Below are 23,938 nucleotides of genomic sequence, written 5' to 3'. Positions count from 1 at the left end.
AAATACCACAAGATCACAGTCGTGCAGCATGCAACTCATGTTTTGACCGTTTGAAGGCTATAGTCAAGGCAAAAGGTGGTCATATCGAGCTAAAGTGAATATATGTTAAAATTGTAATCATTTTTGAACAATTTTGTCTTTGAAATCAATAAAAACTAATTTCACACAAAAAATGTATGGTGTTTTGAATAGATAGCACTTCATATCGTTCACCCTGTAGCTTTTGTATCAGCATGAATTCTGTTGTCATAAAAAAATTGCTAAAATTAAATGATATAGAAATAAATTGTTCAAACTTATTAGTCAGTGTGCACTATAGTTATTTAATGCAGTGGATGTCTAACCTATTCTTTCCTACGCCAATTTAGGCGCTTATTGCTTTAGACCCTAAAAATACTACACATACATATACAGGATGTGCGTGTGAGCGTTCATATTAATACATATTTTGTCCTTAGTATTTAATATGTGTCGCAGTTGTCAGCTGTTCGGGCTCCAGTGTTTCATTTAACTCCTTGTTTTTGTTGTTTAAAGCTCTCTGGTGAACCAAAACGCAAGCATTCGTGGGATGATACCGACGTATTTACGTATAAACATAAAAACATGTGTGGCATGCAATGCTACAATTTAGCTTTAAAATGTGCCGGAGCATTTGGCTTCCACCGCTGAAAGCAACTATTATTGGTATGGCTGTCCTTGCACTGTGTTTCAAAAGTGTAGAGTTTCGGTTTTAATAATCTAATCTATGGAAGTGTATGTGCGTGATATCCTGCTAGCCGTAGTGCTGCCGTGGACCTAGGAAAAGAAGGGAGTATTTTCAGTAAAACTACTAATGACCAGAAGAACTCAAGATTAGTGCAGAGCTCACTTTCCTAGCTTCATTTCATCTAGAGGGCTCACGTATCTCAATCCATGGGATTACAACGTATTTTCGAGTTTTTAGGCCAATGTTTGTGTTACACACCATAGACATTTGGAGGGGTAAAAGCAAGCGCTGTATCAAGAATGAGGTTGACTAACTGTGGAATACCTGCGACCCAAAATTTTAACATCCGTTCGGGAGCGAGCTAATCTCATATGTGGTTATGTGGCAGATTTCTGACCCGCCACGTAAAAATTCTCCACCAATGAGAAAGAAAGAACGCCTGCTTGGATGACGACTGCGGCGAACGAAGCGATGAACCAATGAGCTGTATGAGCTTTATGACGCCATATACTTACTTATAGTCTAATGAATAAAAATCCAGCGACTTGTTTGTATGGATACGAACGCCCCGTCAATGAAAATATAAAGGAAGAGGGAGAGACCTCCTCTACTTCGTTCTTTTTTTAGTTTTTTTTTCAATTGCTTAACAATAGATACATGGGTTTAAACATTTTTTATCTACCTATTTTTCGTCCTCATACACAAGGTGAGCCATATAAAGTTTGCTCTTTGATCCACCTATTTTTTTTAGAATGGTAACACAAATGACATGCCAAATGTGTTCATAATTTACTTAAAAGTTTGACATTTACGAAATGGGACGCTATACGCTTGCACAAAATTGGGAAATATTGAAAACCTATTTCCAAAGTGGTGAGTCTTCTTCTTATTTTCTGATGAAGCTCATTTTCACATCGGTGGCTACGTCAATAAGCAAAATTGTCGGATTTGGGGCTCAGAAAATCAACACGTTACTGTAGAGAAACAAATGCATCCACAACAAGTCATTGTTTGGTGCGGTTTTCGGTCTGGCGGCATCATCGGGTCATTTTTTTTCGAAAATTAGCGAGGAGCCGCGGTTACAGTCAATGGCGAGCGTTACCGTGACATGTTAAACGAGTTTTTGTTTCCAAAAATTGAAGAGGATGACATGGACAACATTTGGTTTCAACAGGACGGTGCAACTTGTCACACTACCAAAGTTACACTCGAACTTTTGGCTACCGTTTTTAAAAACCGAATAATCAGCCGAAATTCCGATATCAATTGGCCGCCTCGGAGCTGTGATTTAAGCCCGTTGGACTATTTTTTGTGGCGAGCCGCTAAGGACAAATGCTATGCGAACCATCCAGAGACGATTGATGCTTTAAAACACGAAATCGAAGTTGCCATTCATGAAATTGGAGCCCAAACAATCGAAAATGTGCTTAAAAATTGGGTTGATCGAATGGCGTACTGTAAAGCCAGTCGTGGCAGTCATTTGAACGATATTATTTTTCATTCATAAATGACAATGTTCAATCTTCAAAATAAAAAAAAAGTTTCAAAAAATATTGATTAATTGTTTTTTTATAGCCGATTCAAAAAGCAAATTTTCCATGGCCCACCCTATATAAACAAAAAGGGAAGCCGAAATAAAAACCCTGCATAAAAAGTGAACTTTAGCCGTAACTGAATTTCTTGAGTGGGTTGTGTATTTCATTCGTGTACTCATAAATCTTGCTTAGTTCACTTTCACCCGAGGCTATGTCTATAAGATTATAACCTTTGCCTTTGACAGCAAATTTTGCCTTTCCGATGAAACTCGGTCTCTGATTTCTAACTATGCCTTTGTGGTCAAATTGTCCCGTTGAGATCAAACTCTGCCTTGTAGATTAAGCTAAGTATTTTAGATCAAGCTCTTTGCGGGAATTTAAGATTTACCTCTCAGTATTTGAGATCAACTTCTGTCTTTGAGATCAAACTCTACCTTTCCGGTGAAGCTTAGTATTTGAGGTCTAACTCTGCCTTCTAGATGAAGGTCGGTGTTTGATTTCAAACTCTGCCTTTGAGTGCAAGGCAAGCCTGAGTAAGTGTAACCAGATACAAATCACATTTTATTTATAAACTCGAGACTGCAGTAGACCCACTGTTTTCTAATGCATTTTTAGCGCTCGGCTATCCAGTAGTATTTTCTGTTGTTACTACTAATATTTGATATTTTTATGTCATGTCATGTACCTGTTGTTGTACGAGTAGTTGGTAACAAGCGCTGCTCTGCCCCTCTCTCTCGGAAAAAGGCATTTTCAATTCGTTTTTGTTTTTCAACTAAGTATCTTTCAAACGTGTCCTTTTGTTTTTGCGCCATACTAAATATTGCTGCCATACATAACGACAGTCAAGCTGCTCGCTCTCTGCCTTTCCTACATCTGTTAGTAAGCCTTGGTTGTTTATGCTGTTATACAATTGCTTTCATAACCAGGCTGCTTATCCTGTTATCATAGCCGCGTTGCTGCTGTCATAACTCCCTCACTCCGCTTGCTTATATAATTTCCATCCTTTTCCTCCCACTGCCACCTCCTATGCAATGAAGTAGAGCAGCACTGAAAGCTACTGCTTTGTGTTAACGACGGCTGTTAGTTGGCTGCCCGGTTAGTTGGTGTGTCCTCATTTTTGTTATGGCAGCTGTATGTTGCATGTTGCCATTACAGATTAGTGCGCTACGAAATTTTCTAAAAACAAAAGCAAATGCCAGATAGACGGAGCTGGATTCCAGATGCTGGTGCTGTGCTTGCGTATGCATGCTTATGTTTGTCTATGCATGCGCTATGTGTCAGTTGGTGTGATTATGAAAGGATCTAAAATACTTATATATGTGTGTTTGCATAATATGTGCGCGTGTTTAGGTGCGTCAGTGTATGTATGGCATTATTTTTTGTCACGGAATTTGTTTCGCCTTCTTTTTTTTTGTTGCGGACGTATTTACACAAAAGTATTTTGATAGAAGTAAAATAAAGAGTAATGTGGATTAAATTGTTGTTGTTTAAGTATGAGTGATAAATTGATAAACAGGATTTTAGTGTAAGGATTTAAGTGAGTGACTGGACTTAGTCCAGGATACCGAGAACAAAAGAAGGATTTTTACTATAATTCGCTTGTTTTTCATAAAAACATTCTGGCTACTTAAGCCATTTAAAAATATATGAATAAAAACAAAAAATACACAGCCCATAGAAAGTAGGAGCTGAGCGTGGATAAGAGAGAGAGAGAAGATGGTAAAGCAGGATTGGCTGTTTCAGGCATTGGTTCTTCTGTTAAAAATTTATTTAGTTCTGTGTGAAAGCTCAGATGGTGAATACTTCAGGAGTACAGCGAAAAATATATAAGCGAAGTAACTTCAGGAAGGTTTGAACAAAGTGCACTGAACTCTTATAACTCGTCTTGCTCGATGCTTTATTTTTATCGTTACCACTTATCTTAACTTCGATCCTCCTCGCTGTCTCTATATTTGTTACTGTTTCTCGCCAGTATCAGCCCACTTCTTTCTTTACAAATCAAAGTCAAAGTCCCCCTTTTCATTTATGCATTGGGTATAAAAAATGCCTTAACACTTGAATCAATTACTTAACCTTGACAATATTGAAGCTATTCGATCTAATCCTCAGCTATGCAGTTTGCAACTGATTTTGCACTTTGACTTAACTTCAACAGTGGCCGATAAAATTTCACCTACACCACCTTCTACATGTGTATGTATTGATTATATATGTATGCATGTTGTGCACACTCTTACAAAGAAACAAATCCAGACAGGATAAGAGACACCATTTGTCAGTGAACCCGACAACCGGTAGACACTTGGCAAAGCTACGTTTTGATCTTCATCAATATCCGTTAACACTAAATGGCAACAAATGGCAATTGAACATAGTACGGAAGTGCTATAGAAGTGAGTAAGTGATAGAGAGGCACACACGTACCTGCATATATACATATACATATATGGCTACTATCACGAATATTATACACGCCCGTACATATTCACACAAATTTTGTGTTTCAACAGGAAATGGGATTGCAACTGAGAATGCATTATTGCAAAGGTGTTGTTGCTTGGTGTTGATGTCCTGTTGCTATGTATATGAGTTCATGTAAGTGTATATGGAAGTATATATTGTACATATGTATATAAATATGTCTGGTATGTGACACTTATAGCTGTGAGTAATAGTAAATAGGATATGTGCCAGGTTGACGCTTTCAAAGACGGGTCATGCCTGAGAAGACACCCTCTGATTTGACGATAAACATAGGCGATTGTTTTATACATACATAGAAATGTATAAATATGTAGTAAAAATATGTATATATAGACTTGTATACACATACATTGTAATATGAAAGTTTAAAAAATATGCCACCCATCTATAGTGAGAAAATGTGAATCTGAGAGTGAAATTTTTAAAATTTCTTCTTTTTGCATATATTTTATTTTGAGTGGTTTCAACTTTAAGAAAATTTTTTCAACAAACAGATATTTAAAAAAAATTAATTTTAATAGGTATTTTTCTGTTGATCGTAAGCCCCATCACAAGAGAATTACATTTAGATATAAAGATATGCGCATATCGTCGGAGCCGCTGGTATGCTTTCTAACAAGTGCTTAAGTTTTAAGGGCCGGTGTTGATTTTGAATAAACTAAAATTTTTTTTTTAATTATTTCCATTTCTCTTTATTATGATAATACTGGTATGGCTCAATTACGTATGGAACAAAATATTGGCCAAATGGCCGCCGCGGCCTCGGCGGCACACCTCCATCCGATGGTCCAAATTTTCGATGACGCTGTGGCATAATTTAGGTTCTATGCTGTTAATGTGCCGAATTATCTCATCCTTTAGCTCTTGAATTGTTGCTGGCTTATCGACGTACACCTTTTCTTTCAAATAAGATAGAAGTCCGACGGTGTCAAATCACATGATCTTGGCGGCCAATTGACATCGCCGCGACGTGAGATTATTCGGCCATCAAATTTTTCGCATTCCAATTCATTGTTTCGTTAGTTGTGTGACAAGTGCCACCGTCCTGTTGAAACCACATATCGTCCACATCCATATCTTCCAATTCGGGCCATAAAAAGTTCGTTATCATCTCACGATAGCGAACACTATTCACAGTAACTGCCTGACCGGCCTCATTTTGGATTATCATTCGCCCAAATGCGGCAATTCTGCTTATTGACGAATCCACTGAGGTGAAAATGTGCTTCATTACTGAAGATGATTTTCTTCGAAAATTGGTCATTCACTGTCGCTATTTCCTGCCACCATTCTGACCATTGACAACGCTTGAAATGGTCAAGAGGCTTTAGTTCTTGAGTCAATTGCATCTTGTAAGCGTGTTAATGCAAATCTTTATGCATAATGTTCATCAACGACGAGCGTAAGAGGTGCAATTGTTGGGCACGGCGACGAGTGGAGGTGAACGGCTCTTCAACCACACTATCGCGAACATCAGCAATATTTTCTGCAGTACGAGCTGTACGAGCATGCACTGGCGTTTTCACATCTCCAACAGATCCGCGTTTTCATAATAAGCCGGAATTATTATTATTTTCATAATAACGCGTTGCTCGATAGCGTATCTTTCGATGGTTCAAATTGAGTTAGTCTGAAAATATCAAATGAAATGCAGAAAAGATTTGACGTTTAGGTGTGGTTCACATTCAACATCGGCCTTTGAAACTTAACTACCCTTTACATAAGATTTGTGTTTTCTTGTCAAAATTATGACTTGCGGATATTTATCTACACTTAGAATGCCAATATTAATGATCATTGTCGTTTCAGGAGTTGCGGAGTATTTTTAAGGTAGTCCCGAAGTTTCGGGATTGGTCCCGAAATCTAATTTCCTTGAATCCATTAAAAATTCTATAAGCCTCAATTTGTTTGCTAAGCAGTAGAAGCATTTAGTAAGTCATGTTATGATATTAAAACCAGTTTCTCAGAGTTAAGTTTATAGGTTTTATTTATTTTAGTATTAGTTAAAAACAACACAAAACAAATTATCATACTTAGAACAGACCTCTTCTTTTCGCCAAGCGTTAGCAAGTGGCGAATAGGTGAAATCACTAGTATAAATGAAGATTTCTCTGCAACGCTGGAATAGAGATGACTACATTTGTTTGTAAGATACTCGCTAATGGCGAATCTTGCTCGATAACTTTGATGTTGCTTTCCATGCAAATTTTCTTCCAATTAGTCGAGCAGAGAAGTGGCGAATATAAGGGGCCTAATATAGTTCATAGGCTAGGACATTCGGATTTAAGTCATCTCTAAGGTTTTAAACTTAAATGACAAGCACCAGGCGGGAAGATACAAAAGGGGATAGAATTCAATGACCTAGAAGGACTTTGGGTTTGACCCATTTAAATTCTATTCTGGCAGGCATATCCTAGTTGGGCTACGTTATCAAATTCTCTTTGTAAACACTTACACCATAAGGAGAGAAAATGGGAAAAGGTCACGAAACTAAATTTAAGGCATTTTCAGCGATAGCACAAGGCTATATGCTAAAACTGGCACATGACTCTCATTGCACAAAGGAATTGTCATTAAAATCTCAGAGTATGCCTTCCAAGCCATTAGAACGGCTTTTGAACTGAGTTAAAAGTAATAATGTAGGCGACTCTCCGGTCCGATGGTTCCCCAACTCAACTCAGTTAACCGCAATTTAGAAGGGCTACTATCAAATCCTTGCATTGCAAACAAACTTCTTTGAAGGTATCTAAGAAGATTAGGAGCTCCTTGAATAAGCTGGATGTGAGGTATGCCGCGAACGTAGTGGATAATCTGGGTACAAAGATATTTCGGGAAGCTATGACACATACTCCTGAGTTGTTAAAAACTCTTTCACTCTGCTTGATTTGCGAACGGAGAGTTAGTCAAGAGAGAAAGATTTTCAGTTCCTGAAAATTGACTTTTGGAGCGTAATAAGCCTAATATGCGAGTACGCCGCAATTTTTTTTTTTTTTTGTTAGTCGGCTCTTTTGGCTCTGAAGGTATTTTCCAACCAAACAGAACCTTGGTTAGCAATTCAGTACTCTTTTCCTTAGCGTCTGAACGCAACACGCGGTGGACTTATTTTGTATTCTTGGTCGTAGAAATATCGAAACAAGGTCGCCGATGATATAGTCAGATGAGATAACCAAAGCTTGTCAAAGAGGAGTCCTCGTTGGGGCTTGAATCCCAGCTGCAATGGGATTGATAAATTGGAGTATAAACCCCCATCCAATTCGGACGAGGCCACATAGCCTGCATGTAACATAAAAGTCTCGTAAGAGCTATTAGTGAATCCGTGGCTACAAGAGTATTGAGCATCTTTGCTATCATCTTAACCCGACTTTTCATGCCGCATATATCCTTGACCGGTACTTAGCTCGAGCTGCGCCCACAAATAGTGCGACCAACAATTTAAAGCTCTGCAGATGATTTTATGAGGTATTTTTTATGGAAGTTTATAATTGTTTATAATAAAGGGTGATCAATTTAAGGATATCAGATTTCAAATAAAACAACAAAAATTCAAATTAGTTGGACCAGCTTTATTATTTTTATGAAATTTATAATTTAAAGATAATCACTTTTAAAGATATTCACTACGGCCATCCGTAAACACCAATTTTGAATGGCTCGCTGGAGAGCTTCGGCCGGTATCTCGTGAATAACTTTTGTAATGTTCGCACTAGACTTTACATACCCCCACAAATAAAAGTCCACAGGTGTGATATCACACGATTTTGATGGCCAATCCACTTGTTTCACGGGCTGTATAGCAAGCAGCGCCGTCTTGCTGGACCCACATCAGGGGCTTTAATAAGCCGATGATTGCTCCAGCCCGTAGGCTGCACCAAACGGTTGTTAATATCAGTTTCAAGTCCGCTGTAGAGATGGAGCTCAAGCGTAAGTAAAAGAACAGCTAGTCAGTAAGGTGATGATTGTAGATATTGATCTTCTTTTCCTAGTCCCCACATCTACACTCGCTTTGATTTTTCTCAAAAGCAAATAACTACTCAAAAATGCAATTTCAATCAGCGAAACAAAGGCAAAGTCATTTCATTATAAAAATCGCAAGTATAAAGGGAAACAATACAATTTTCAATACATTGCATATATTGTTTGAGGAAAAAACGCTTGACACACCATTTTAGGTGGAATGAGGAATATTGTTTTACATAACTTTACATTGGCCCCAGGCGCAAGCCGAAACAACAGTACTGACAAAAAGGGCAGAAAAAGCAGTAAGTGAAAAGGCATAAATTGACTGAAGGCAGCGAAGGTTAGAGTTAACTAATTGGTGTGGAAAGGGAGGAAAAGTGATAGAGAGAGAGAGAGAGAGAGGTTGACTAGCGTACTCCAGCGCCCAATAGACAACCTTAAACACACACATCTGCTTCCTCTATTCCCATTGTCTGTGCAATTATTTACGCATTTGCTGGCCTATGAAGCGAATTTTTTCTCCAACAAAAATGAAAATCTTTTGATAATGAAAATTTGTAAAATTCGCAACTTACCACCAAAAAGGGCATATGGCAGTAAAACATGTTTACACTTACATACATATATATGACTATATTATACGAGTACGGCATATGAGTATTAGTGTATGTGTGTGTATGTTTGGTTCCACCGTCTGCTGGTTTGTTTGTTGTTAATGAAAAATGCAAATGCCACCGAAAGTGTTCGAGTTGCCGTTGATGAAAATCGCTCTGCCAAAAGCTTTGCGCAAACCTTTCTTAGGCTAACGTATGCATGTACAAATGTACATATGTGTGTGAATATGTGTTTGAGGGCGCAACTGTGGCTTGATTTCTATTAAATTTCGACTTCTTTTGGTATGCCAGACGTTGCTGGCGGCATATTTGTACTATGATGAATTGTTGATTGCCAATTTCACTAACGGTTTTTTGTGTTGGCTTGGGATTTTTTTTTTAAATAAGCTTGAGGATGGTTTTTTTTTCTTCAAAACAGATTGAGTGCATAGCTATTGGGTTGCGTTCATATAAAATAATTTCCGATGAATTGAAAATACATACGTATAATTTTTCGAAGAGTTTAAAAATTGCATACATATATTTTTTAAGTTAATTTGCTGAGTAGTTGAAATAAGATAAATTTTTATAAATTTCCAAAAAAATTTAAATAATGAAAATATATACATAAAAAAATACAATATAAAATCAGTTAGAAACAAAAATTGGTATGATCTCAAATTTCTCGAAAAATATGGCAAATTCTAACATTTATTTTTATTAAAAGAAATTTACATAAAAAAATTCCAAATAGGTAAGTATGCCCAAAGCAAATTGAGCAGTTACTAGCAGTAGAACAGCTGATTTCATTTTTTTCTATATATTTGATATCTAAATTATCAAAATTGGTTAAAATTGCGTTTAAGATGCAAACAAATTCTTATGTTTCCTTAAAACTCATTTTTGAATAAAAAAAAAGTTATCAGCATTTGTTAACATCATTTTCTGCGTAGTAGGAATTTTGAAAAAAAGGGGTTGTCTGTAAAGTCGGTTTACTGACGATAGTTTAACGTGACAACGTCATAAGAAAATACTGATGTAAGGGTTGCAATTTTCAAAACAAAATTTTAATTTTATTTGTTTAATAGATATTTTGTATGGATATAGAGGAGGAGGTAAATGGAATTGCAATGGAATAGATCAAGTTACATTTACACAAACGTGAAAAATGACGAAGTATTTATCAAATTCATGAAAGATATCTTCAATTTCGATTGTGCATCAGACGTTAATAAGTCAACAACACTAAGAGGCACCATCATCGATTTGACTTTTTCAAGACACTTTACACTCGAAACACTCCCTCTCATTTCCTACTTTTTTTATCATCGTCCCATTCTCAACAGAGAAATGGTTCATTGCCATGCACACAGGAAGAAGGCATATGCAAATACAAGTATGTGAATTTATATACAAATGCGCATATACATACATATACATACATATATATGCTCACTCAAGTAGGACAGAGCCAGATGTCGAACGTTGCCGAACGCGGGGGCCGATTGTGCTCTTTGTCGTTCGTTCCGCGCTCTCGTTTGCAGTTCAAACACATTAGCTTACATTTGCTTGCGTACGAAATAGATTCGTATATTTGATATGTCCATATGACTTGTATGCATCTTTACATATAGATTTGTTCTTTTTGAAAATTGCGCGAAATTGTATATGTATATGCATGTTTATATACATAGATTACTATACAACATATCTTATAAGGTATATGGTAAATATTACCCTACATTTTTTCCTTCATATATAATAAAAAAATTAATAATAATAACATTAAAACAACAGGTATTATTAACAAACTTGGTTTTATTTTAAATTCTTCAAGTAAATCAAATTAATAATAATCAATAAGAAGGCATTAGCAAATACAAATACGTGAGTTTATATATGTACATATGCGCATATGCATACATATATACGCTCACTTAAGTAGGAGAGAGCAAGATGTCGAACGTTGCCGTTCGTTTGCTTTGTTCGTTCCGCGCTTTCGCTTGCAGTTCATTCAAGGTAACGGCAATGAGCAAGGTAACACTAATGAGCAAGGTAACGACAAATGAGCAAGGTAACGACACATTTTTTCGTGCGTGCAGCCAGCTAAATCGAATTATAAGACGTTATCACGTCAAAATGCGCATTAAAAATAATTTAAATGCTAAGAATATAAAGAAAAATTTAAAATCAGCTTAAATTTTTTTAAATATTATTCTAATAATTCTGAACTTGGAAACTTATGGAAAAATTCTAACAAAAGGGTTTTCGAATAACAGGTGTTATTTGTGAATGGATTGTGCTTTAGGAAGATGATTAACGATTTTTCATGGCCAGAATTGGATAGTATTGATCTGGACAACGTTTATGTTCAACAAGACGGCGCTACGTGCCACACAAGCAACGAAACCATTGATTTTTTACGGGAAAAGTTTCCGAACTGTGTTATCTCTCGAAGAGATGATTACAATTGGCCACCGAGATCTTGTGATTTAACACCTTGTGACTCTTTTCCTTGGAGCCACGTGAAAGAGAAGGTCTACACCAACAGCACTCGAGGGTCGATTCAAGACCTCAAAGATGGAATTCGCGAGGCTATCGGGGACATGGGACTGCCACTTTGCAATTCGGTTATGGAAAACTTAATGAAAAGGAAACTGTCCTGTAAGCGTGGTCATGGTGATCATTTGCCTGATGTTATTTTCCACTATTAACGGCATACCTTCCTCTTTATATTGAAACAAACATTCGATCATTTATGTTAAAAAATAGCATTTTTCTTTGAAAACCCTCTTCTTGGAAAACCCTTTATTACTTTTCAGAAAAAAAAAAAAAAAAAAAAAATTATAATAATAAAAAAAAGAATGAAGAATAATAATAAAACAACTAATAATAATAAAAAAGGTTATATGAAAAAAAAAATAAAAATTTTACATTGAGTAGGTAGTAGCAGTAGAGCAGCTGATTCAATTGTTTTTTTTTTTAATTATTTGGCCTCTAAATTGTTCAAATTTTTACTAAATCACTATAAAGCTTTGACAACCAAACGCAAAAGCAAAATGCATTGCTCTTGTAGCTTTTGCTCTCCTTCTACTACCTGTTCAATGCACCTTGGGCAAACGGAAAACTTCTAATAAATAAAATAAAAATGCCTTTTCATATATCACTAAATAAGATAAACAATTTCAACAGTTACTTAAACTCTTTTTCTTACAAAAACATGGAAATTAAAACAAAATCTAATAAGGCATAAACAACATTTTTTTTAATATTTAGAAAATTTCAATGAAGAAAAAGTTACTAAAAAATATAACAAAAACCTTAATCAAAAATTCCCCAAAACAGACTTAAAGAATCCTAAAATTTCTTTCAGACACTTTTTTATAAGAAAAATAAGGAAGTCAAAACAATTTTCATAAAATCGCCACAATAAAATCTGCGGAATTTTCTTTTTAATGCGTCTGGATGTTGTCCCGCAAAGGAAGCCGATTCCGAACGGCAAAATTTTTTTTGTTTTTATGAGGAACTTTTTCGTGGCAGAAATACACTTGGAAGTTTGCCATTGCCTGTCGAGGGGCGACCGCTAATGGAAAAGACTTGTTTTTAACGTTAGTGTTTCACTAAGGGTCGTACCAACGTACTCCGAATTCCGAATGGTACTCTCTAGGGCGGGTCGATTTAAAAATCGCTTATTGCTCTGTGAGAATCGCCGAAGGAGCCATACCTCTAAAACAAATTCTGATGTCCCCCAATTTGGGTCGAACGAAAAATCCCACCTTGACCCATTTAGAGTACTCCAATCGAGTCCAATTGTATGACCGACCCCCACTAACTTTGGACGGCCGATCCACTCATGCCAGTGGCACACCCCCTGGAACTCCCCTGGTGGGTTCCCCATACAATCATTTCAAAATATCACCATTTTTGGCCTTTACATGAGAAAAGAAACTAAAAAGTTCGACCCAAATTGGGGGACATCAGAATTCGTTTTCGAGGTATGGTTCCTTCAGCAAAGTTTCTTATTTTGATCCCTAGAATATGATTTTCACAGAGCAATGGGCGATTTTTTTGCCTCCCCGCAAATCGACCCGGCCTAGTACTCTTGTACCAACTCATTCGGCTGCGGCGGCAGACTATTCAGCTTAATTACTTGAAATAAATCTAAAAACATTCCAAAAAAAAGACAAACTCTGTAACATTCCCTTACAAAAACATAGAAATGAAAACAAAATCCGTAAAATTTTCACTAAAAAATCTGAAAAATATTGTTAAAAAGGGCCATAAAAATTAAATTAATAACAATAAATACTTTAAATAATTAAAATATTTCATAAACAAAGATGAAAAATTCTAATATCTTCTTTAAACTTTTTTAGCAAAGAGGGAAATTATAGAAATAAAAAGCAAATTATAAAATATTCCTATTGATTTGAGAAATAACTTTGTGATTTTCCAAAGAAAATATAAAAAATGTATCTCTCTCTCTCTTCGCGCATTTCCACATTTACCAGTTAACAAAATTATATTCAGAACTATGATATCAGCAGTATGCTTACTAACTTGAATTGGATCGAGTCTTGTAGAATACGAAGATAATAAAACAAATTAATGAAATAATTACAAAAAAATTTTACCAAATCCTAAATATAAGGAAATAAGTAAAAATATTTCTTCTCATGCCAACAAATAAGATTACGACATTTAACTGTGTAAGATCATATACTATAATATGTTAAGAGCGACCCTAATGTATATGTAAGATTATATACTAGGTTAAGTACAACCCTAATTCTCCACTATGTTTATCCGTTATCATTTTCCAATATGATACTGTAACCTTATGCTACTTTTGTTATTACATTTAATAAATCGTGAACCGCCTAACGTTAAACAACGTGTCTTTTGACTTCGACAAATATAGCTTAATAGGGTTATGGGCCCAGGTCGTGTCGCTAAAAATATTTGTGGAATCAAAAAAGAAAAGAAATACGTTCTGTGTGAACAATAAGTTCTGTGTGAACAAAAACATTTGGTGAACAATAAATTTTTGAGTGAACAAATAAATTCTGTGTGAATAAAAATGAACGGTATAAACATTGAGAAGTTAGACGGTGAAAATTATTCCGTTTGGTGCGTCCAAATGAAAAGTCTGCTAATTACGCTAGACTGCTGGTATCCGGTTGAGACTATCTGTGTAGAAAGTTGGACCGCACTCGATAAGGCCAATTTTAGTAAATCCGATAAAAAGGCGTTAGCCTTAATAACGTTAAATGTGAGAAGTTCAGAGCTCATCTATATTAAGGACTGTGAAAATTCGAAGACGGCTTGGGAGAGGCTCGATGAAATTTACAACGCACGTGGACCAGCAAGAAAGGTGTCATTATTTCAAAATCTGGTTCGTTTCCAAATTCGACGTTGTGAGAAGTTAAGCCCACAAATCAACAATTTTTGTTCAATCGCTGAAAGCCTACGTGAGCTTCAAATATCGATTCCAGACGACCTCTTGTCTATTTTGTTGCTGTGTGCGCTACCTGAGGAGATGGAAAATTTTGTTGTTGCGATCGAGGCGAGGGACGAACTTCCAACATTGGTGCAGTTAAAATCTAAGCTGCTGGAAGAAGAGCATCGTCGTACATCAAACGGTGTAGCTGAAAGCATCAACCTAGAAGCAGAGCGCGTGTTGTCCGTTAATTCAGCGAAGCAGAAGTCACATAGAGGTCAAGAGAGGCGTCGGTGTTACATATGCGGTATGCAAGGCCACATAAGCACTCAATGCAAAAACAAAAGCAAAAGGAAAGACAATTCAGGTAATGCAGTATTGGGGATAGGCAGTGCGAAAAGTGACAAAAGAGATAAATTCATACTCGATAGCGGTGCATCCAGTCACATGTGTTGTGAGAAAAATTTTTTCGTCAAATTAAGAGACTGCAGTGATGAAGTTATGCTGGCGACTGGTGAGAAAGTGAGAGTTGAAGCTATTGGTAATGTAAAATTAAAATCAGAGTTCTCTGGCATTACTTTAATAGACGTGTTTTATGTTCCACAATTACATTCAAATTTTTTATCTGTGGCAAAAATTATTCAGAGAGGTCATAAAGTATTATTTATGAATGGCAAAGCTGTTGTTAAAAATAAGCATAATGAAATATTGTTTAATGCGCCATTGAAAAGCAATATATATGAAGCTAAATTATACAAGCCTAAAGAGAATTCAGCCATGCAAATAGGTGGAATATTAAATGATAAATTAAGAATCTAGCATCAGAGATTTGGTCACATTAATTGTTGCGATTTGCTTAAGCTCTTTAATGAGAATATGACTAAAGATAAAGAGAAGCTAATTAAATCAGAGTTTTTCAATTGTGAGATTTGCGCCACTTGTAAAATAAAGAAAACAAGTTTTTTGAGTTATAAAAGGGTTTTGTCAAAGCAACCATTAGAAATTATCCACTCAGATTTATGCGGCCCGATGAGAGTTAAGTCGCAAAGTGGTTCCCTTTATTTTATGTCCTTCATTGATGATTATACGAGATATGCACATGTTTATTTTTAAAGCAAAAATCAGAGGCACTTGAATGTTTTAAAAATTTTGTTGCTAATGTTGAGAATCAAACCGGGAAAAAGATAAAAGTTTTGAGAACTGATAATGGCCGGGAATACGTAAATGAAGACATGTTAAAATATTTAAACTTTAAAGGTATAATTCACCAAAAAACGATTCCGTACACACCGCAGCGGAACGGTATAGCAGAACGTTACAATAGAACCGTTGTTGAAATGGCACGGTGCCTGCTAGACCAATCTAAGTTATCAACCAGTTTATGGTCAGAAGCAGTCAACACGGCTACTTACGTTAGAAATCGTTCTCCAACGAAAGTTTTGAAAAATACCACTCCGTTTGAACGTTGGACAGGTCGAAAGCCTTATGTTGGTTATATGAAGGTGTTCGGTTGCGATGCGGTCGCATTAAATAAGAAACTTGGCAAATCGAAATTTGAACGGAAAGGTGATATTGTTAAATTCGTAGGGTATGCACGAGATTGCAAGGCATACAGACTTTATGATGTTCGTACGAAATCTATTATCGTGGCAAGAGACGTTATATTTTTTGAGCAGACGTTTACTACTGTTAAAAATGACGAATTATCGTACAATGATACATTACTATTGTTTAATCAGCAAGACAAAGATAATATAAGTGAGGTTCCTACCTCTAGTGGTCATGATAAGGAAGATGAGGTTGTACCATCTGAACAAAATGAAGATGGTGATTCTGATCCAGAACAAATTGTGAATCCTCAAGGGCGTATCAAAAGAGGAAGGCCGAAGATTTTAAGAAATGGTACTGTTGGAAGACCACGTAAAGTATTTGCAATTGATCCATGTGTGAATGTTTTAAATTCAGTTTCTTGCGTAAAGAACGATCCGATTACCACAAAACAAGCTTTAAGCTGTGAAAATGCATTACATTGGAAAAATGCTATGGAATCGGAAATGTCAACTTTAATGAAAAATAATACATGGGATTTAGTAGACCCACCAGAGAACAAAAATGTTATAGGTTGCAAATGGGTTTTCGCAACAAAGAGAAAGACTGATGGGAGTGTTGAGAAGTATAAAGCCCGCCTTGTTGCTCAAGGTTGTTCTCAGCGAGAAAATATAGATTATTTTGATACGTACTCACCTGTTGTGAGACATGCTACTATTCGATTAATATTAGCTCTCTCAGTTAAACATCAGCTTTTGGTTCACCACTTTGATATAACTGCAGCCTATTTGAATGGTGAGCTAAAAGAAAAAGTATATATGCGCCAACCGATAATGTTTGAAGACCAAGAAAATCCGCAAAGCGTTTGTCGTTTGAAAAAGTCGATTTATGGCTTAAAGCAGGCCGGCAGAGATTGGTCAGAAAAAATAAATGATATATTAATGAAAATGGGATTTAATCGGTCGAAGTCAGACTGCTGCGTTTTTTATAAAATAAGTCTAAAAGATATCAATATAATAGGCGTCTACGTCGATGATTTAATAGTTGCAAGTAGCTCGAGAGAATCAATTGAGAATATTCTAAATAAATTGAATGAAATCGTACAAGCTGTAGATAGAGGTCCAATACAGCACTACCTTGGAATGCAAATCGAAAGAGATGGAAGTCGGGGTGAAATTAAAATTCATCAAAAGTTGTACATCGAAAAATTGCTCGATGAATGGGGTATGTCAGATTGTAAATCTGCAGTTACACCGATTCCTAGTGGGTGTGTATTACAGAAATGCCCGAATCTTAACTGTGTCGGAGACTATACTAAAAAGTTTCAGTCGTTAATGGGTGCCTTAACTTATTTGTCAATTATTTCAAGGCCTGATATTTCGTTTGCTGTTTCGAAGCTGTCGCAATTTTGCAGCCATGCTCACCACGAACACTTTCTTGTGGCAAAGCATATTTTACGTTATTTAAAACACACTGTTAACATGAGTTTGCGATATTCTAATTCTGATGAGTTTGTATGTTACTCAGATTCCGATTGGGCATCTGATGCTTTATATAGAAAGTCATGCAGTGGTTTTGTGTTTATGTTTGGAAATGGACCGATACAATGGGAATCTAAGAAGCAAAATGTAATAGCCTTAAGCTCAACTGAAGCTGAATACATTTCTATGTGTCAAGCGGCGAAAGAAGTTATGTTTCAACGAAATTTGCTAAGAGAAATAGGATTCAAGCGGTACGTCGAGTTTCCAACGGTCATCTACTGTGACAATCAAGGAGCTGCGTTTCTGGAGAAAAACGAGTCAACTAAGAAAAGGAGCAAACATATAGATATTAAGTTTCACTATATTAGAGAACAATGTAGTCTCAAAGAATTAAAAATTGAATATGTTTCCACTACAGATAATGTAGCAGATGGTTTTACTAAAAGTTTAAGTAAAATCAAACATGAAAAGTTTTGTAAAAAGTTATTGACCAGTATAGATATAGAATTCAATGAAATTGTTTAGTTATACATTTTTTTCAAAAATGGTGTGAATTATGGTTGAGCCGGAGTATGTAAGATCATATACTATAAAGAGCGACCCTAATGTATATGTAAGATTATATACTAGGTTAAGTACAACCCTAATTCTCCACTATGTTTATCCGTTATCATTTTCCAATATGATACTGTAACCTTATGCTACTTTTGTTATTACATTTAATAAATCGTGAACCGCCTAACGTTAAACAACGTGTCTTTTGACTTCGACAAATATAGCTTAATAGCTAACAAACTGACTAAATCTTCAGACTAGATCTTCATACTGAAATAGGGAAATAAAAAATTTACAAAATATTATAAAATTTCTAAAAAAAATTCTGAAAAGTAAATAAACAATTTTGATAAACCATGATTCTGGATTCTGACTTCTGAGAAACTAATGTTTTTGCGAAAATATCATTAGCATCGCTAAAAGTCATTAAAGGTATTCAAAACACAAAACAAAAAAATTCTGAAATTTCAAAAAGATGAATAGGGCAAATCATAACGATTTTGAACGACAGATGAAATTAAAATTAAATGTAAAAATTAGATATAGAAAACAAATAATTGATTGTAATATATATATTAAAAACGCACTAAAAAAATACAAAAAAAATATCCAAACAAATTCGAAAAACTCTAAAAAAAGCTGAAATAACTTAAATGTCTACTAACAAAAACATTTTTTTTGGCAAAAATCAAGAAAAGTCAAACATTAAAAACGTGATTTTTTTTTACATTAAGTTGAAATTTTAATAGCTCCGTCATATTAATTTTTTTAATAAAAAGAGAAATACAAAGAAAAATATTTTTAAAAATATCGGAACCACGCAAGTATTTTTATACTCTTAGTTAGAGTTGTTTTAAATATCTGCTTAGCAGCTGGGAGACAAACTTTAATTTTTCTTGTTTTCCTTTTTTTTTGTTTGTTTCATTTTGAAATGTGTAATGATATTGCGTATAAAGGTAGGTAGGTAAGTAAAAGTGAAGTGCACCTGGCCCTCCTCAAGTAGCACTAAAGCGCCGTTTTGATACCATTATGAAACCTCCAACAGGCAGATATCTACAGCCAGCCAGAACTGTTGATATAATGGAGGAGATTGATTGGATTTAAGTTGGCGCACTGCCCTAGGCTGTCGAAGAAAGGAGCTCCCAGTGACCTTAGTCGTCTAGCTGCCAAATCCGGACATTTACAGAGAAAATGTTCTACAGTCTCCTTCTCTGAAAGGTCCCCACAGCTTCTGCAATGGGGGTTAATTGGTAACCCTAGCTTATACGCGTGTGTGCCGATCGTCCAGTGACCGGTTGCATATAAAAGTATATAGTAAACAAAAAAATATTTTTTAAACGTTCCACAAAAATTAAATTATTAAAAAAGTAGCAAAACAAAACACTCGTAATATTAAAAACCGAAAAATTAATTTTCTTACATGAAGAAATACAACGAAAAATAATCTGAATGTTCCCCCAAACCATAAGTGGTTAAAATAAATATAAATAAAATTCTTTAAAAATATCACCAGTCATCATTAAACATTCTTTAGATTAGCGGCTGGTTAACAGACTTCTATTTTCATTTATACGTTTTTTTGTCTTAGTTTTAGTTTTCTGAAATATGCATCTAGAAAAGTTATGAAATGGATATTGCTTACATCTATACAGGCATGTAGTCATATACACATAAAGGTACATACATATACACCTAAAATATCAAATCCATCGGCATCTCTCATGCATACGAATTCAATTAAAGTACAGTTTCTCGTCAAAACAGGCATAGCACCGTAACAAATTGTCTTCGCTAACTTGTGCACCTTGACATGCGACACTCAGTCGAAACACAACAGAAAAACCAAAATAACACAAGAAGAGAAAAACTATAAAACCACGCCTCAAAATTAAGAAATATTTATTTTCTAACATTTTGCCATTAACGAAATTGAAAATTTCTTAATTTATCGCCACATTAAGAGAAGTTGGTTGCAAGCACAAGCAGCAGCAGCGGCAGCACTAGCATCATCAGCACCTCTCAAGCGTGCCATACGCGCATAAAGCACAACTTTTATACGCCACACGCCTCATAGTCGGCAGAGGTGCTGATACGAACGAAAGATAGAGGCCACAAAGAACCAACACCAGAACTAATGTTCCACACAGCTACAGTAAGAACCAGGCTGCCAAGGTAGGTAAGCAGACAGGCTGACAGGCTGGCACGCAGGCAGGCAGGCAAGCAATCGTTAGCGTTGACAGCATTGACTAATTGCAATGTATGACGCGTTGGTCGCATGGTTCGCAGGCCTGCTTGCAGGTTGTGGGATGCAAGCAGCCAGCAGCTACAGCAACAGCAGCCGATTTGCGCTTGCAACGAACCGCAAAATACGCATTCGCTGCAGTGCAACGAGGTGACAGTGTTGATTAAGTTGAGGAAATGCGAAAAAATATGAGATAAAAAAAGAACCAAGCTGGCTGGAGTTTACAAAGATATACCCATGTTTGAATACGAATGTGCATTAAGGTGCAACACACTCTGGGCAAAAGGCCAAGGTAATTCTAATGTTCTATATCTCGTAAGGTGGTCACCAATTCAGAGGCAAATAAACGCCAAGGAACAAGGCTTTTGCGAAAGAAAGAGAGAAAGTAAGAAATAAAATCTACGAAAAATAGAGCAACTCAAATTTAATATTCAGCTACACAAGGTTATTCAAGAGCTGGAAGATGTTGCAAATCCCTATAGAAATATAGTTTTTAAGGAGAAAAATTTACTCTGAAACTTAAGGCTTGTCTCGAAGTATTATATTAGTCTTAGAGGAAGAGCAGATTTCCTAAATCTGCCATAGAAAATAGAATATCCAGGCCCGAGTGCTTAAGCTTTCATTACTGACCCCTCGATCTACTCCAATTCTATTGAGCCACGCATCACTAAGTAGCCTAGTTGCGGTACAGAATGAGGTTTGCGTTTGGCAGGAGTTATATTCAAGATGGCACAAAATCAATCATTCGATGTGGTTTTGGAATACCCCTTTTATTAAATAAAAAAAATTATTTTGAATGCTGCAAATCTTAATTTTGATCTGTAACTTTACGCGCTTCATTACTTCTCTGTTTGTAAAATGCAGCTTTCTAGAGCACAAGTTTTAAATATGACAGGCGCACGACGCATTGTACAAAAATTACAAACCTCCCGATAGGGTGATTAATTTTGCGCCACCTTATAGCTATATTATATTATGTGTTCTGCTACCTTCGCGTTCCCAAATTTCACAAGTACTTCAACACGAGCATCGTACAGTATACTTTAAGGAGTTAGGGGTAGTCGGAATTTTCAAAAAATTGGATTTTTGTTTTTTACATTTTTTAAAGTATAATATCTCAGAAATATTGTGTGAAAATTTGAAGTGAATCCGACAAATACATTTCGAGTTATTCAACAATTAACAAAGGGCGATCAGGCGCTCCGGTAATCGAAAGCAAAACTTTAAATGCGTTTTTCTCAAAACCATGTTTTTTTTTAACTGGTGATCACTATAACTTAAAACCCGCGTGGTAGATTTCAATCAAATGTATACTGCTTTTGAAAAACATTATTTTTAAACAATTAACTGTCGTTTTTTTTCTCGAAAATCTGAAAAATATTTCCTGAAGCCGCTATATTTTTAATTTTGAAAAAAAAAAAATCTTCGATTAGGCACAAGATTATCTATTAATAAAACTAATTTCTCTTGTGGCCGCCGTAGCCGAATGGGTTGGTCCGTGACTACCATTCGGAATTCACAGAGAGAACGTTGGTTCGAATCTCGGTGAAGCACCAAAATTAAGAAAGAGATTTTTTTAATAGCGGTCGCCCCTTGGCAGGCAATTGCAAACCTCCGAGTGTATTTCTGGCATGAAAAAGCTCCTCATAAAAATATCTGCCGTTCGGAGTTGGCTTGAGACTATAGGTCTCTCCATTTGTGGAACAATATCAAGACGCACGCCACAAATAGAAGGAGGAGCTCGGTCAAACACCCAAAAAGGGGGTACGCGCCAATTATATATATATATTAGGCCGGGTCGATTTGTGGGGAGAAAACAAAATCGCCCATTGCTCTGTGAAAATAATATTCTAGGGATCAAAATAAGAATCTTTGCCGAAGGAGCCATACCTCTAAAACGAATTCTGATGTCCCCCAATTTGGGTCGAACTTTTTAGTTTCTTTTCTATAACTCACTTAAATTAATTTTTTCATTTACATATGTTCTGACTAAATAAATTTCTTAAGAGAAAAAATAGATATTATTATAAATAAATAATAAATATTATTATAAATAAATAAAAATAAAGAAAAAAAACATAGCCATTTAGCTGATTTTTTCATGTAAAGGCCAAAAATGGTGATATTTTTAAATTGGGGGACATCAGAATTCGTTTTAGAGGTATGGTTCCTTCGGCAAAGTTTCTTATTTTGATCCCTAGAATACGATTTTCACAGAGCAATGAGCGATTTTTAAATCGACCCACCCTAATATATATGTATATATAATTTCTCTTGTCCGATTGATTTCAGATGGACCAAAGACTTGTGATGATCTCCGCAAGGGACTTCTGGAGACACGGGTTCCACACAAACAGCGATAACTTTTACAATTATTAATTTTTTTTACAAATTTTGCTAAAGTCAAGTCGAAACATCATGTACTAATTATATGTTTTTATTTTTGTAAAATCAAACATTTGACTAGCAAAAAAAATGATTGAAAATCATAATTCTTTCGGACCTCTGACTACCTCTAACCCCATGCGACTACTCTAACGTCAAGCCTGGCAAGGTTGATTAGTATTTTGGTTCTGTTTGCTGATATTTCTCGAATGAAAACTTTTACTTGCCTGTTGTTTTCCGAATTCACCCAGTAATGTTGGTCCTCCTTATTTATCTATTCATCTCTTTATCCAACTAATGGAGTTCTATGGCTGACCGAGGAAGGAATCTGAGTCTGTAAATTTCTGGTTGCCTCTTTAATGGCGAAAATCTATTTGTACCTATATCATTTCCTCGCTTTGATCAGGTAGTCTGTCATATAAGGTGGGTATACTTGTATCATACATGGATGTCAAGTCTATTAATAGTGGTGTAACTTTATTTATTTTTAATTGAAATAAATAATAATAGACTGTACTTTACGATAAAATCAAACCTTTTCCTGAATAAGCAGATTTCAGCATTGGATTCTGGTAAAGGGGAGTGAAAGAAAACAGCAGCTTTATCGGCGATTTGTAAGTTAACGTTTCAATTTTAAGGTTAAATGGCATTACTTTAAAGATATCTAAAGATAATTTCATTAGCATATATTGCAAAAATTGTAATGTTTGTAAAAAATTGGAATTTTTGTAAAAAAAAAAAGATTTCAACATATGTAAGCTACCGCACATAATTTGTATTTTGCCTTTTGGAGAGAAATTGACGGCATTTAAGTTAAATTGTGAGCTTAGGTGTATTAAGAGATTTATATTTGATTATATTTAATTTTATGATACTAATTTTTGTGGCACATTTTAACCCATTACAGCCCACTGTTATAAGTATTTTTTGCATTTTTCCGCAAAGGAGACGAAAAAGGTGATTCTATTGAGTAGTTAGATGGTTAAAATATCCAAAAATGTTCCACGTAGTT

The sequence above is a fragment of the Anastrepha obliqua genome, chromosome 4 (assembly GCF_027943255.1).
Source record: "Anastrepha obliqua isolate idAnaObli1 chromosome 4, idAnaObli1_1.0, whole genome shotgun sequence".
NCBI classification, from domain to species: Eukaryota; Metazoa; Arthropoda; class Insecta; order Diptera; family Tephritidae; genus Anastrepha; species Anastrepha obliqua.
The sequence above is the reverse complement of the archived record's forward strand: the minus strand, read 5'-3'. Positions refer to the sequence as shown.